Source organism: Saccopteryx leptura, chromosome 5, assembly GCF_036850995.1.
Source record: "Saccopteryx leptura isolate mSacLep1 chromosome 5, mSacLep1_pri_phased_curated, whole genome shotgun sequence".
In the NCBI taxonomy this organism is placed as follows: domain Eukaryota; kingdom Metazoa; phylum Chordata; class Mammalia; order Chiroptera; family Emballonuridae; genus Saccopteryx; species Saccopteryx leptura.
The window spans coordinates 54,017,485-54,034,830 of NC_089507.1; the positions used below are offsets into that span (position 1 = coordinate 54,017,485).

At 39.3% G+C, this 17,346-nt stretch overlaps 1 protein-coding gene across 1 annotated transcript in view; it reads left to right on the forward strand.

The window, feature by feature from the left end:
* The first annotated feature begins 240 nt into the window (after nt 1–240).
* The window catches only part of NPFFR2 (neuropeptide FF receptor 2), a 46,875-nt gene continuing 29,769 nt past the window's right edge, over nt 241–17,346 (forward strand). Inside the window, exon 1 of the mRNA XM_066385438.1 lies at nt 241–356. The gene's annotated coding sequence lies outside the window, so the exon portion shown is untranslated. The remainder of the gene's footprint in view (nt 357–17,346) is intronic.

Consider the following 17,346-nt stretch of genomic DNA (forward strand, 5'->3'; position numbering starts at 1 on the left):
GCGATGCTTTTCTTTGCTGCACTCAGAGGTTTTGAATTTCACAAGAAGGTATCCGGATGCCACTTAGCAGGATGTGAATAGCTGCTTCTTTAGAATGCCAGCAGCTGGCTGATGCCCTGTGGAGAGTGACGTTTGCTCTGAAGGGGACGAGAGGGGGCGAGCACGTGCTGGCAGCCTCCTCAGAGTCCTGAGAGTGTGACCAATCGGCCAGCCCTCCGGCAGATGCCTCCGGCTGGGACTGAGTTGCCCGGCGGTGGCAGGTGGCTTGAGCCGGCAGAAGCAGACCTGTTGCTGAAGCCCAGCGTGGGCGCTCTGTTTACCGAAGTCGCGGGTTTCTGCGGTGGCGTGGGGCACAGGTAAGCACGCAAGTCTGGGATCCCCAGCGCCTGCCTCTGGCTTGGATGATTATTGTTACCGATCCGGACTGTTACCATGTATTTAGCAGTTTTACTCTTTTGACCTTTCTCCCTAAATCCTTCTCAATTCCTCGTGCATCCTCTGTGAACTCAGCGGGTGTCGCTTAAGTCACCAACCAGCCGGACTTTGTGGGGACCCTCGGCCGGGCTCTGCTGACCGTGGTCGGATGCCTGCATCCAGTCAGCAGAGCCCGGACAAGGCAAGGGACCAAGGGACAATTTCTTAACTACTAAATCCTCCAAATACCCTCTCCTGTGGTATATTGTAACTTTAATCTCCTTGGATTGCTTGATACTAGCTAGTTTCCTAACCTGTTCTCTTCATTCGTGGTCACTTAAGAGATTTTTGTATGTGAATCTACATCTGTGAGTTTCCACTTGCCAGAAAGGCTAACGTGCAGTGTCTTACCCCATTGACACCACAGAGCCCTCAGCGGCGGCACTTGGAGAGATTTTTAGCTCTTCCTGCAGGTGAGAAAGGGTTTCCAGACAATGCTCGGTTTCACTTTTCTGCCAAATATCCAAGAATTTCCAATAACATTGCAGCCCTCTATCAGAATTAGGGTCTGGCGATGGAAGTCAGCAAAATTATCTGCTCTGTGCCTGGTCCTCTAAACTAAAAAACAAGATACATTAATCTATCCCTCCCATTTTGTCTCTGCTGGATATTTCAAAGTTTTATTCATTTTAATGATTCTTCAATATAAGATGACAAACCATAAGAAGATGCTGGGATTTTTTTTCTCATCAAAGTATTCAAAGTTATTTTAACCATTTGTCTAAATTTCTCTATCCATTATATATCCAAATCATTTTCAGTTGATATGTAGTGAAAGGAAGGATGAGTAAATCGTGGTTTGTAAGCTAATATAAGCTGATACATTGTTTTCAGTTGGAATCTTAATTATACCAAGATAGCTTGTGAAAAATCTTAATGGTGATATTTTAACTGCTTGAATGTGCAAAACTGCTATGAAATGCTCAAAAAAACCATTGTCGTGTACAGAATGTTGAGTGCCAAGTGTATGCCGAGTTTTAAATGTCTATTATATGGTAAAAGTGGTTACAGTTTAACTATTTAAGAAGACAGTTTCTTCACTATATCTACGGCACTATCATATTAATATTAAAGAGTAGCTATACTAATACTCTAAAATGTGCTTTCATTATTGCTTGATAGTGACTCATGCATTACTAATACATATATAATTATTGTATGCTTTGTTTTAAAATATGAAATTTTCTAAGATCCATATAATCCAGTGAGGTCTTTAAACTGCCTTTTTTTTTTTTTTTTTTTTTTTTTTTTTTTTTTTTTTTTGAGAGAGAGAGAGAGGGAGGAATAGAGATAGACAGGAAGGGAGAGAGATGAGATACATCAACTCATTGTTGCATCATCTTAGTTGTTCATTGACTGCTTCTCATACATGCCTTGAGCAGGAGATTCAAGCTGAGCCAGGGACTCCTTGCTCAAGCCAGTGACCTTGGATTTCAAACCAGAAACCTTCAGATTCAAGTCTGTGACCTTGGGATCTAGTCTATGACCTCATGCTCATGCCAGCTACCCCATGCTCAAGCTAATGAGCCTGCACTCAAGTCAGTGACCTAGGGGTTTCGAACCTGGGACGTGTCCCAGGTGGACACTCTATCCACTGTGCTACCCCCAGTCAGGCTCTACCAGCCATTTTTATTGATGTCTGTAGGCATCTTCAGGAGAGTCTAAATCACAAACTTATTTTTTTCTTCATCTACCCTCTTTCTGTCCATTTTATCTGGTATTTTTATTCTTGAGCATTTTGTAAATATATAACAAAGTATTTAAGAGTGTTAAATATTTATTCTTATTTTTAGAATTCTTTTTACCTCATTGCTCTTGTTACAAATCACTCTGTTCATCAATATTTTCTTTATAGATGTTAGAGGCTGTAGAATGTATAGATATAAATTTACTATTACCCAGTGAATAATTTACTCTTGGAAAATTAGTTAATTTTTTGTTCTTGGTGTTTCTGTATGTGATTTTTGATGAGAATTCCATGCAAATGTCTCTGATAAATATTTATAAACGTTTTCATTGTATTGCACTAAAATAGATTTGCAGCTCTAATAGGGTCACTCAATAAGGAGAATTATGTTTCTCAAATCTTTATATATTTAAAATTATCATTTTGTAAAATATTACCCTCCTTATTGTGAAGAGAGGGAATTGATTTGAGGCAAGGACTTTAGGACTATCATACATATTAAAAAAGATAAATATGACATCACATTTCTAAAATATATCTATGAAATCTTTTCATAATCTCACCAAATTATTGTCTTAAACACATGAATTTTATGCTTGCCGTTAGCCTGATGTTGACAGCTAGAGTTTCTTTTCTTTATGTTTCCTGTTAGTTTTAATTTCTAGCTCTGTGGAATAAACTAGCTCTTAAATGAATTTTCCATTTGCCTTGAGTATTAAGGGTCCAGAGTGTCCTTCACTGTACTGAACTTGAGACCGCTGTAAATAAAGCACCCCAAACAGAATTACAGTGGTCACCACAGAAGGCAGCTCTTTTGAGAGGGTCTCCTATCCTTCACGTGCATCATAAGATTCTGAGATGAAGACTTCTAAAAGTGAAGAGATCAGATTCTTTACTCTCTCAGGCTTCCAACTGGCTCTGTGCCCAAGGCAAACCATTTAATTTCTTGCAGTCTAAGATTTCTCAAATATAAAATCTTTTCACTACTCTGATTTCCCTGTTTATATGGGGAAAGGGCAAAAGATTCAAGACGTGAGAAGGCTTAGATATCCTTCTTTTGCCACTTGAGAGCAGTGATGCTAGGCAGGGCCCTGAAAATTCTGACCCCAGTGTCTTCTGTGTAAAATGGGCTATTAGAAGGAATGAGAGGATGACAGGCAAGGCTGTGCTGGATGCAGCATTTGGCACATAGGAAGGTACAGTGATGTCTTCTAAGGCACCCAGCTCTGATACACCTAAAGGTTCTCTGGCTCGGGCAGGGCAGGGGAGACGATGAGCGAAGTGCAGAGCAGTCCCTCCTGCGTGTTCAGGCGGCCGTCACCAGTACAGCTCTTACAGAGTGAAACAGGGGCCAGGAGATGGGAGGGACAGAGCCTCAAGAATGTTATGAATGCCTCCTTGATATCTTCCCAGTCCCCTCCACACACACACACATGCGCACACACAAGTCACAGTAAGTCAGTGCAGCACCCAAATTAAATTCCACTCATTGCCACACAAGACTGAAAAAGACATGCCCTCTCCCTGTTCCCTTGTCAAAGTAGATTCACTCTGTCACAGCAAGGCCACCAGACACATCGCATACAGAGAGTGCCAGCAGAACCTATCACATCAACCCAGTGACTTAAAGACAGAAAACTCCACAAAGCAGATAACCCAGAAAGGCCAAGAAATTGGTTTTCCCTTATCTTTGTTGCCACTGAAAAGTTAACATTTACAAATATTACTAAAGTATATTTCTTACTTTATTTGGGGGGGGGGGACTGCGAAAAGGGTTCCATTTAGGTGCCTGCATTGTGGCCATTGCAGGCTAGAGCATCTACTAGATGCATCATTTTCTAGTACTTCACAGAAATCTCAGTTGATATTTTCAAAACTCCAAGGGTCATCCAAACACATTAGAATTTTATAACTCTGGTTGCATTCTTACAAAATTTAGAAAACAGCAACTTCCCACCTGACCTGTGGTGGCACAGTGGATAAAGCGTCGACCTGGAATGCTGAAGTCGCTAGTTCGAAAACCTGGGTTTGCCTGGTCAAGGTACATATGGGAGCTGATGCTTCCTGCTCCTCCACCCACTTTCTCTCCTTCTCTCTCTCTCTCTCTCTCTCTCTCTCTCTCTTCTTTCTTTCTAAAATAAATAAAGTCTTTTAAAAAATAAAAACTATTTCTCAAAGCCTAGTAAGACAGTAATAGCTAACATGTAGTAAGCTGTACCTTCATATACATTGTCTCACTTATTCTTCCAGATTTTAGAAATTGAGTATAACCACAATCTCTGTTTTGTTGATAAGGAAACTGTGGCTTGGAAATGATTTACTCAATGAAAACATATTTATTAGATTGAGGAATCAGGATAATTAACTCGTGTAGCCTTTAAGTTTCATGCTTAAATTCATATTGCAGGGTGCCCAGGGAGGTAGGAATAACAGAGTACTGATTTTTGCACACACCAGCCCTTCTCAAGCTAAACCTGCAAATTTAGGAAGAAGTAAATATTAGAGTCTTGTCAAATTTCTATAAGAAGAAGTAGAAAGCATCAGTCACTTGTGAAGCTTTTCCTTAGTGCTCACAGTTGAGTCGCAACACTGCAGACCAGTGATTTGGAATCAAGTTTGGGTATATATATTTTAATGATTCTGACTGAAAATAATACTCATGATTCTCACAGTAAAAAAAAATGGTCTCAACGCAAGTGTTGGGCAAATGAGTTTGTAAAATTTGATTTTTTTTAGTTTGTTCACTTTTAGTGTTAAAAAAATGGCGCTGGGCAGTGTCAGGTATGTGATCTGTGAAATTGCAAATTACCCTTCTACTTGGGAAGGGTCATTGTCTTGCTAATGTTTGCTGGAGGAGAGGTTTTTGTACCAGAAAGTTTTGAAAAAGAAGAAGAGGAGAAGAGGCGAGAGAGCAAGGAGCCATGTTTGCCGAGTGAGAGAGGAGAGAATGCAGGGTGCTGAGGAAGAAGTCAGTGTGTGCAGAGAAGGGAGAAGGTGTGCAGATGGGGAACCAGAGGTGAGGGCCTCTGCGAGCTCTGCTGATATTGGTGGGGCCTTTGATTCTAGGAGAAACCGGAGAAGATTCTCCTGGTTATGGAACCAGATGTGTCAGGGCTTTGTGAGCTCTGAATGAATGAAGAGGGAAGTGTTTTTCCCTGTGTGTTTGCTTGTCAGCTGGTGCGAGACTTTAATAAAGGAATGGCCCACCATTTTTAGACTCCACTGTTTCTTTACCATCTGCCCAAATCTAATGTGAACCTGCATGTGCATGGCCATGACAGGGGCGACTACTGGCTATGCACCATGTTGCTATTTGCAGTCGGAAAAGACTTAAGTTTCGTCTGGGAAAGGGGATATTTAGAGAAACATAACAAGAGGACAAACATTACTTGAAGTCAAACTCACCAGAATGCCAGTTAGATCAGACAGTTGTCTATATTAATGTTTACCACCTGTGAACATAGAACTCAGTAAGGGAAATTTTTATGATTCACATATGAGGGAAGGGTGTCAGCCAACATAGGTCTGCCACTTAGGTGAACTGTTTCCTCTTTCAGAGAATGTCAGGTCCAACTCCCTTGTCTCCTGCAAAATGTAGACATGTAAAGAAGTGTCACGGTAATATTTAAAATTTCTCTGAACTTCTCTACTTTATACAGGGGATCTTATTTAAAGTCTCTAAATATAAAGTACCTGTTTAAATTTTCTAAATTTTCCTTTTCAATTTACTTACTGTTCCTTTATTCTTGACACACTGGTACCAAAATCAGTTTTGGCTCTCTGTAGGAACACAGTTTCCAGTCCTTGTAGGCAAGGTGGGTATGGCGTTTGTACAACCATTCTCTCTGCGGTGTTGATAGCCTTGCGTTTTCCTTTCCCCTGATTCACCATCTTCTGCTCTTCTCTCTGGAATTCCCCATTCTCAACAGGTCTGCAAAGTTTATTTTGTCCTTGGCGAGGCATTTATATCATTTCTATTACAATGCTACTTCAGGCTTGAAACTTTTGGCTAGAATCCTGCATCTTTGGTGTGGTTCCCTTTGTCCCTATTTAATTCAATTGGAAAAGCTACCTCAAATGATTTCTGATCAATAGTGAAGTTTATGCTTCTTCCCAAACTAGCAGCCCTGGGGGCTCAAAGACAGCCAGCCCAAGCTCACCCAAGTAGCCTTACCCTGAGCTTGCTTTTCTTGATTGTTCAATTTACCAGGTTTATAGCTGTTTTTCTACAGAAGCAGAGCCTTGATGGTTCCACAGTGTGCAAGGCCCACACATTCTCTCTGGCTTCACCTGCAGCTCTCACCCCTGCTTCCTCATTTGGTACGGTCCAGCCTGGAACATACCAAGCCAGCGCTGTGTACAGTTCCGCGTTCTGTCCCTGCCTGGGAAGCAGGCCCCTCAGAGCTGTACAAGGAGAAATGCTTGTTGCCCTTCCAGCCTCAGGTCTGGTGTGCCTCCCCATGCCACTCGTCATTGTGCCGGAGCCCTCTTGCTACCTTCCATCCATTTGTGTGTTTACTTGGGTTTAATCTTTTTCTCTGGATGGAGAATCTAAGCTCCATGCGGTGACTCTATGATTTCATATTTCCTGCTTATCCCCTGTGCCTAGACAGTCTGGCACATAGCAGATACTCAGCAAGTATTTGCTCAGTGAACATTTTATTTCCATTTCCACATCAGATTCTGCTGCATTTTTTTTGGGGGGGGGGGGTCCAGTCAAATGGCTAAAGCTTAAGCATTAGGCTGGTCCCCTTCTTTCTTTCTGCTATTATTTTACACCTTTCTAGTGTTCCTACCTTAACTAAAAGAGCAAACTATATCTCTTTCTCTTTCATGTGGGAGAAAAATAAATTAAACTATTTATTTACCATTGACTGTATCATTTTAATATATATTCAGGTTCTATAGTATCTGTGTTTACTGATTTTTAAGAATAATCAAGTCTGTGCACTAGGATAAACCAAAATATAAAAGGGCACAACATTTACAGTTTGGTAAAGTTAAATTTACCCATTCCATTAATTTCATTGGCATGAGAATTTTTCATCTTTAAAAATATTTTATTTAAAAAATATATAATTTTATACAAATGTCCAAATTGTGTTATAATGCTGTTGCTTTAAAATTCTTAATTATTCAGTTTCCTTTCCTAATTGAATCTTCCTACTTTATTTTCTCCTCTGCTTTTATATCACAGGTTACTCATGTTAGCAACTGAATTCTATTTTTATACATTTTTCTGTTTTATAACCATTCATATACATACAGTTGCAGATATGCTTGTGTATATACAGTGTACATCAATATTTTTGTTACCATTTTTGAAAATGTGCATCTTGGTCTTTTTCTACTCTTTAATGCCTTGTGGAAAGCCCTTCATGTCAACTATTACAGATAAAATTAAAAATTTAAATATCTGTGTAATATCTCATAATAAGGATGATTAAAAACAACAAATTCTACCAATCCCTGCTTTATAAACATTCACTTTTTTCCTGAGGTTTTTATTTTATTCAGTTTTATCATAAAACAGGGCTGTAATAAAAACAGTTAATAAATTATTTTAGTAATAAGTTCAAGGGGTAAAAATATTTTCAAGTTTTAATGTATGTTGCCATATTGCTTTTAAAATGTTACAAATACTCATATTTTCACCAGAAAATAGTAACTACCCTTTCCTCATGTCTCCATAGCCACAGATGCTATAACTCTTTAATTTTTACATTAATTTGAATCACTTAACAACTTGTACAGTTGAATATCTTTTCATGCTTTTCAGTTAGATTGTCTCTTATATAGAATGTTTATCAATATTCTTACTCACTGTCTGCTGGGTTATTTGTGAAAGCATGTGTTTTTTGAATTGTCAATGTTAACTCATTTGTTAAACATTTTTCCATACCATCTCTTTGTTCAAAATAATTTTTACTGGGCACATTTCAAATATCAGCCTAAAAATTACTTTGAAACAACTAAAGAGGAAAAAACTTTTTATTGTATTTTGGAGATATGGAGATTCTCTGGGGATAAGAGAAAAATGTTATGAGAGGAAAGCACTACAGTTTCAAACATTCAACATGCAAGTTTTCCAAACAAAATATTAGTTGGCATTAAAAACAAAACAAAACAAAACCCTGCAGCATTGTTTGAAAATGACAAGAGTGATTATTTCTCAGTAACCCCACTTTAATATAGGACCTAGCAAAGCTTCCCAGCTGGGGATAACAGGACATGGACAAACACTTTAAGAAAGAAAGAGTTTAGGCTAGTTCAGGAAAATTTAGTCTTTCTCCTATAATGTGTTAGTCACTCTACTAGGTGCTGGAGATACAAAGGAAATGATTATTAGTCTGTGTGAAATGCAGAATAAAAGTGTATATAAGACATAAGAAATAAAAGTTCCCTCTGTGTTCAGAGAATGAGTAACAGGAGAGATAAGTGACTGGGTCCCTATTAATGTTTATAGTTTACCAGATAGAAAAAGGGGTGTGGCGGTCGTTAAAAGGAACAGCATACACAAACAAAGGCCTGGAGATGCAATTTCATGAGTCACGATGGGAAACCGCCAGGAGTGTAGGTGCTCTGGGACAGAAGAGGATGGAGATAAAACGTTGTAGTCAAGATGGTATATTAGTTATCTATTTCTGCAGACAGCCTAACCCAAAACTTATTTGCTTAGAACAATATTTATCCCTGGAATGGGCATGGTTTGACTGTGTTCTCTGTTCACCATCTCTCACAAGACTGAAATCAAGGTAAATAGCAGTAATGTGGTCTCATCCGGAGGCAAGAGGGGAAGGATCTACTTCCAAGCACACTCACGTGGTTGTGAGGAAGATCTGGTTTCTTGTGGATTGTTGTCCTGAGGCCCCCTCTTGGTTCCTTGTCTCTCTCCCCTGGCAGCTCACAACTTGTCACTTGATTCATCAGGGTAAGCAAACAAGAAGAGCCCAAAAGAGAATACGAGCAAGATGGATCATAGTCAGTCTTATGTAACCTAATTTCAGAAGTGGCGTCCTTGACTTTTGTCATATTCTATCCATTAAAAGCAAGTTATTAGGTCCAGGTCCCATTCAAGGAAGGAAGAGGACAGACTATACAAGGACATAGATACCAGGAGACAGAGGTCATCAAGAACTATTTTAAAAACAGCATCTAAAGAATGATAAAAGTAAGTCTATCCACCAGGAGTACCAGTACTCTGGCAAAGAGGTAGGTGATAGAAAAACATAAATAAAATGATAAAGTAGGTAGGCTGTGGAGGACCTTTTACTGTGCTAGTGGATGATAAGAGAGCTTGCATAGGAGGGATACACTGGTCCCTTGGCTTGAGGCTAAAAAATGCTAATGATTGTCATCAAAAAGATCAAAGAGTAGATTTAGATAGGATAGGAATTGCAGGGGTGGTGGTGATTACTAGCAGGGTGATTGAGGAAGCTAGGAAGCTGATATTTGAGCAGAGTCTTGAAGCTAATAAATGGTGAACCTTGTGGAAATCTGGTAAAATGACTACAATACCAAGTTTACCTGGGATGGTCCCAGTATCTTCATGCTGCCTTGGAGTGACTACTAGAGCACTCACTTTCGCCCTCCAATACAAACTCCTAGTCCATCTATTTCTGGGTGAACACTACTCTCAGGAGAAGGAAATGAGGCCATGAATGCTGGTGTAGTGTGTTCTGTGAACAGGACATGATCACTTTAGCTAGAGTAGGTGCATTAGAGGAAACTGAGTATCTTTCAGATTGATTTTTGTTATTTATATCAAATTTTGTTATTATAATAGGAAAAGAAATTATTTTTTCATCCATATTCAATAATTATACTTACGCATGACCAGGAGTTTCCCTAAGAGCTGAAATATAGCAAATAGGCAGGTGACGTCAGTGAGAAGGGAAACCCTGTGGGAAGTCCGACTTAATCGGACACATCTGGGCTAGGAGACTTGATGGTTACTGCTAAACCTTTTATCTGAGGAGTGAGTTCCTTCAAGTGAAGGTTTCAAGTGGGTGCCTGGCCAGTTCTGTAGCACTTCCAGTTTCCATGTTGAAGACTGGCAAAGTGAACAGCTTTTCAGGGATGCTACTCTTTAATCAAACTCCTTTAAAAGAACTTGTTATTCCAGGGCTAACATCATGAATGGCATACAGTTTTGTATCCCCCTCTAATGCTTCCACTGGGAGGAGGGAGGCACCTTGCTGAAGAACCATGAGAGTGCAAGTTTAGTCTACTCTCTTGGCTTTTGATGGCACAGGTATAGATGGGGCCACAGGTTTTGTGTAGTGTCTGTTGAGAGTAGTTGGTTATTGTTTAAAAGTTTGCTGCCTTTCTGTTCTTCCCCTCTGGTTCTTTGGATACAGAGATCAGATGTTGAGCACCCTTTGACATTTCTATGCTGCCTGCTTCTTTGGCCTTAAGTCTAAGATATACGAAGCAAAGGAAAACCCAGGGAACTCTCCACTACGTTGTTCCTTGAGTCCCCAAATCCCTAGTTGGTCTGTCTTCCCTCCACTATTCAGAATCTTCATATACTGTATTTGCTTCATGTAATGTCCAAGGTTTTTGGTTGTACTTAGTGGAAGAAAGAGGGGAAAGATGTCTACTCTGTCGTCTTAAAGGCAGATGTTTTCTTCCAGTTTATTGTCTAGGGAAAAACTCTGAATAGAGTTAAAAACAAATGTCTTTTTAATCTGTGCCTATATAGAGTAGCCTAATTGTGCTGGAAAAAAAAAATCACACAGGTATATAAATGATCTTTTCATTTCATTAATGTAGATTCCACAGCTAGATTCAATCCTTGCTTTTCAATCTACATTTTTCTAATAGACTTTCTCTTTTTCATATAACAATTGTAGACCTCTCTTCCCTCTTTGAATTTCTAGTAAACTCTTTACCCCTTACTTTACTCTTAACTGATGACTTCATTTAATCTATACTGTACTTTATCCATTCTAAGAATTACCGTACTTTAAATATTTAAGAATATCCAAAAATGCGGACATGTTTTAGAATTAGTGGTGCCTAACAACCACTGTCAGAATGGTGATAGTCATGATATAGTTGTCATTAGTGATACTGGACAAACAGTCTCAGCTATTCATACTGTTGTCATTTTTCTGTTGAAATCTAAGAGTGCCCATAATTTCAAAATAAAATTATAAGTGAAAACATATTGACTGTTTAATTGTCAACCTTTTTTGTCAGCAGTATGCATATAAAATAAAGTTGCATTTTATAATTTATAATTTACATTTGGTGAAAAATAATGTATTACTGTGGTATTAGAAGCTGTACGTGATCTGAGATATTATCCCATTTGTGCAAATATGTTTCTAGATAGATAAACAGATAGATAGATGATAGATAGATAGATAGATAGATAGATAGATAGATAGATACTTCAAGCATATGAGGTGAGGTGGCTGGGTCAGAGCAATGAATTTTATATTTACAGAAAGACAATAGCCAAATTAACATTGCAGCAAAAGTCTCCTCTGCCCAGCAACCCTGCAGGTTGGCAGGATACGAGCCAGCTAGAGAAATGCCATACACAATTGACAGATTTCACTTGGTTGGTGAAGAAAATGAAAAAAAAATTTTTGGTGTGTTTATAAAGAAAAAGGAATCAATTTCCCCTCTTTTTTAAAAATGCCTCTGGTAGAGGCAATGGGCATCTGCACTCTAGCTCTCTGATATATAATCAATCTCTTCAGAGACCAAGGAAGTTCAGTATGTCCAGCTTTCGCAAACTAGAGACGTCTCCAAAGGTCTGGGATTTATCTGTTTTGAAATATAAACACCTAGGAAGATAATACCAAAGCCTTCCTATAAATCTCTGGGATAGTCTCTTGTTTTTGGAGTTAACCTAAATGCCTGTGGCAGGATGTAACCATTAGGCTCTTGGGGAAGTACTGGAAAGTTTATTAGCATTTTGGATGAGAGCAATTTACTTCACCATCAGGGAAACAAATGAGTGTAGATCTAATCTAAACATTTCTAGGGGAAGTAAAAACAAACATTCTCTGCATCTGTATTAAATACATTTCTGTATTTTAGGGACCCGAGGCCCTGAGAAACTCAGGGTAGATTAGCTTCCCACAATTTCATTATGCTGAAATGAGACTCTTTCTGCCTCACTTTCATCTGTGCTCCAAAGATAGAACATACCAATTTACTGTAGTGTCAACTGTGTTAAACTGTTTTCTAGACTATCCTTAACCAGTATAGTTGGATAAGAGAGGAAATCTCATGAAACTACTGAGGTTAAAGGGAAGCAGTAGCCATTACTCTTGGAAGGGCTTAAGGATAGGAGGCAGTGACAAATAGTTAACAATGTGCTCGGCTTTTTCACACTCCTTTCTACTCCACACCATGCTCTTCTCAACTGCTGACCCTGAGGACCAACAGAGGTAGAATCTGCCCAAGAAAATAGCTTCCCATAGACCTGCCCACCATTCCCTTTAAACAGTCCCTGTAAGCAAACAGAACTTGCTTGACTTCCTACATGTGATCTTCAACTCCAAGCTGTCCTCTGCATCCGTGCTTCAGGATGACTGACTGTTTCTGTGGTCCTGAAGCACTCCCTCCCCTCTGTGGGTTCACTTCCCTAGCCACTCCCACTCTTACATAAAGCAGGATGGGCAAACTATCTACAGCCCTACTTCCTGATTTAAAAAAAAATTCTATTGGAACACACTGTACGTATTTGTTTATGTATATTGTCTCTGGCTGTTTTGTGCTACACAGGAATGATAACTAGTTGTGATAGAGACCTATTAGTGACAATGTCAAAAATATTTATCTGGCTCTTTGCAGAAAAAGTTTCTTGGCATTTGATATTAAGAACAATTCCTATAATAGATACCATGTCCCATATGGTTCTTTTCTTATTGAACTCTTACTGACACACCACTTAAATAGGACATATAAAGCAGGTGTTTAATAATTAATTTATCCAATCATCTAGCGAAGAACACTTTAGTTATTTCCATGTCTTCACCACTGTGAATAATGGTGCAGTGAACATAAGGGTACATATATCTTTGCAAATAAATGTTTTCAAAAATTTTAGGTAGATACTCAGAAAGGGGCTTGTGAGGTCATATGATAAGTCTGTTCTTAGTATTTTGACCTCCATACTGTTTTCTTTAGTGGTTACACAAGTTTACATTCCCACCAGCAGTGAATGAGGGTTCCTGTTTCTCAACAACCTCTCCAACACTTGTTATTACTTAACTTATTGAAAATAGCCTTTATATGTATAGTAAGTGTGAGTACCCTCTTTCCATATGTAATTTCATCTGATTTCTTAACTTAAAATACCATAAATATGCTAATAACCCCCAAACTGATCTCATCAGCCCTTATCTCTCCTCTACACTTCCAAAACATACAGCCAAGTACTTAAATATATTTCTATTTGGCCTTCTGAAAGAAATCATATATATAATATTTTCAAAATAGTACAGGCTTGTATATTTAAATAAATGTTATGTCCCATTCAGTTCTCAAGCCTAACTCAAAGTCTGTTTGCTTCCTCTCCTCCTTTCTACCCAACTCATATCCAAATCATTGGCAAACAAAGTTAACACTACCACTAACAAAGATCACCAATCCATCCATCCCGCTTTCTGTATTTGTACTGCTGTAGCTAAACTGTCAGCATCTTCCAAGTCAACTACTGGAATGACTTAATAATGGACTCTCTTGCTTTTTACTCTTGTCCCCTTCCTCTGCCCAATACATTCTATATATAACGACCAGAAAAATATTTTAAAATGCAAATTAGCTCATGTCTTCACCAGCTTAAACCTTTCTATTATAATATAATAAAATTCCTTCTCTTTACTGTGGCTTATAAGGATTTACTTGACTCTATCTTTGTTCTCTCTTCAAAATTCCACATAGAAGCAGAAAACAGTATATTGCACCGAGGAAACTGCAAATAATTCAGTACGGTTGAGGGTATTGATAGGCATGTGGAAATATACAGGGAAAGTCACTGAAAATATAGGAAGATCTAACTGAGAAGAACTCAGGAACTTAGATGTCCAGATAGTTTTTGAAGAATTTGAGCAATATAATGACTAAATGAAAAACTACATGAGTATTTTTAAGATCAAATGATATCTCTGACCTCAGTTTTCATATATGTTATATTCTTATATTCTTAAAATAATATTTTAAACATGGTTTGAATTCATCCTTGTAGCTGATGTTATAGGTGACTTTACTCATCCTGATTTCAACAGCCGCTGAGGTGGACGTTCCTATGCACGATACCAACTTTCCAGCTCAGGAGTCTGCAGCCCACCCTCTGGATTCTCTGCTGCTTTACTTTCCTGGAAGCAGCAGGTCTCTTGACCTGGAATGTGGGACACTTCATGCCCAGATAGGCAGCATTCGAGTAGCAAGAATCTGGAGTCAGTAGATAAATGCCCTTTCCAGACATTTACTCAGAGATTCTCTTTTGCTCAAAATGGTAATCGGCTCAATAACTCATCCTTACTGGTTTTTCTTCTTTCACGTTCTGTTCACCCTGCTCATTCCCTCTTCCTGAAATTGCCATGAAAATAAACTATTTTGTCTTAGTCTCTGCTTTAGGTAGAATTTTAAAATGATAATAATTTACTTCTTTATTTGAGAATATCGTGCAACATGCTGAGAAATGGAAGTCATTATGTAATGACTTCATTATGTAACAGTGGAAGTCTTCTGAGAGTAAAATTATAAATGTAGGACAAAAAAGAAACATCAACAATGTTAACACTATTTTCTACATTTTGTAGCCATGTCAATTTTTTCCCCCAGTTATTACAACTGACATGAGGTGGCTCTTGGGTAAACACAGAGTTAAGATTATTTGCTCCCAGCTTTTTTTCTTCTGTCATTGCTCTCCGACATTATAAAATTTAAATAATCTTAAACTGTGAAGGAAGAGGAAAGAAACTCTATTGGAACAAATGATTTATAACTGGGATTTTCACTTTTTAGTGTTTTGCATTTCAAACTCAGAAACAGGATTTTTTAAAACTCTCCTCACTTTCCCTTACAAGCCTTCATATATATTTATCTTTTGGTCAACTGTGTATATTCCGTATTGAGACTATCATAGGATAAAGCATGCCTTTTAATTTTAGAGTTGTTTCTACATAATTGCATAGACAAATGGTGTTCTCTTATTACGTTTTTTTTACTTTTGATTGGCATAATTACGATTAAGGAGAGCAAGTGAATTACCTATGTCAGCTTCAATGAATTAAGTCCATTGGACAATTTAGATGTAAAGAAATGTTCATTGCTATATAACTTTTTGAAAAGCCTCTAAACCCTCCTACACTGATTGCCCTTTCACATTATTCTGTAGCACATGATTTCTTAGAAGAGAAAACTAAAATTTTAAGATGAAACCATGGTTAAAAACCAAATGACCTTTTGGTAACTCCTAAGAATACTAGTTTAGACATACATGTATATTGCCAGGACAAGCAGAAATCTAAGGGAGGGAAGAACGGGTGGGAAGGTGGATGTCCTCATTTCCTAAACTAGCCGAGAGCAGAGGCTGTGACTGCCTTGCATGATGCATACTGAGGAGAGGCTCAGTAAGAACTGCTGGCTATCAGTGTGCCCTCACAGGCTCACTGTGAGCCTCTTGTATATGAAATGATGCAGATAAGATTATTGAGTGCCAAGCACACAGTAAGTGTAATGTAAAAATCTTTTCCTTGATATCTCTTATTCCTTGCTTGGTGCTAAAATGTCAATCACTGCTCTCTGTTGAGATTAAAAATAATTTTTAAAAATACTCCACAAACTAGCTTAGACAAGATACAAAGATTTAGAGCCCCTTTGCTTTGCAATCTGGAAATGGTTTCAGCTCTCTGAAGCCCTCAAAGTCTTCCAATAGAAATGAGTAGTGCTCTGACTGCCTAAACCACAGATCTCATTGACAACTCTATTTCTGTCTAATTATGAGCAGGCTGCATTATTTAAGAGTTCTTGTTATCTGTAGTTCTATTTAGGTTTCTTAACAAGTAAACTGATAAACTAACAAATATTAAGTGTTAAGGACATTCTGAAAATTCAGGTACAGATAAGTAATCTACAGGTTTTCTGATTTTCTTACTGATAGTAGGAAAATACCCTTATGTCTATGTATTTGGACAATTTAAAATGGTCAGCAGAGAAAAAAATAAAATTGATTAACCTATTTGTTAGTTATGTTTAGTATTCAGAATAATTTAAAATTACATTACTGGCCCTGGCCGGTTGGCTCAGCGGTAGAGCATCGGCCTGGCGTGCGGGGGACCCGGGTTCGATTTCCGGCCAGGGCACATAGGAGAAGCGCCCATTTGCTTCTCCACCCCCACCCCTTCCTCTCTGTCTCTCTCTTCCCCTCCTGCAGCCAAGGCTCCATTGGAGCAAAGATGGCCCGGGCACTGGGGATGGCTCCTAGGCCTCTGCCCCAGGCGCTAGAGTGGCTCTGGTAGTGGCAGAGCGACGCCCCAGAGGGGCAGAGCATCGCCCCCTGGTGGGCAGAGCCTCGCCCCTGGTGGGCGTGCCGGGTGGATCCCGGTCGGGCGCATGCGGGAGTCTGTCTGACTGTCTCTCCCGTTTCCAGCTTCAGAAAAATACCAAAAATAATAATAATAATAAAAAAAATAAATAAAATTACATTACTCACATTGTATGCTGTTCTTCAAAAGTGGGTTCTTTTTTAAAAAAGACATTCTGGAAGAATATTAACAGTTTATTGCTGCCCTGGCCGGTTGGCTCAGCAGTAGAGCGTCGGCCTAGCGTGCGGAGGACCCGGGTTTGATTCCCGGCCAGGGCACACAGGAGAAGCGCCCATTTGCTTCTCCACCCCTCCGCCGCGCTTTCCTCTCTGTCTCTCTCTTCCCCTCCCACAGCCGGGGCTCCATTGGAGCAGGGATGGCCCGGGCGCTGGGGATGGCTCTGTGGCCTCTGCCTCAGGCGCTAGAGTGGCTCTGGTCGCAGCATGGCGACGCCCAGGATGGGCAGAGCATCGCCCCCTGGTGGGCAGAGCGTCGCCCCTGGTGGGCGTGCCGGGTGGATCCCGGTCGGGCGCATGCGGGAGTCTGTCTGTCTCTCCCTGTTTCCAGCTTCAGAAAAATGAAAAAAAAGAAAAAAAAAACAAACACAACAGTTTATTGCTAATGCAGAAT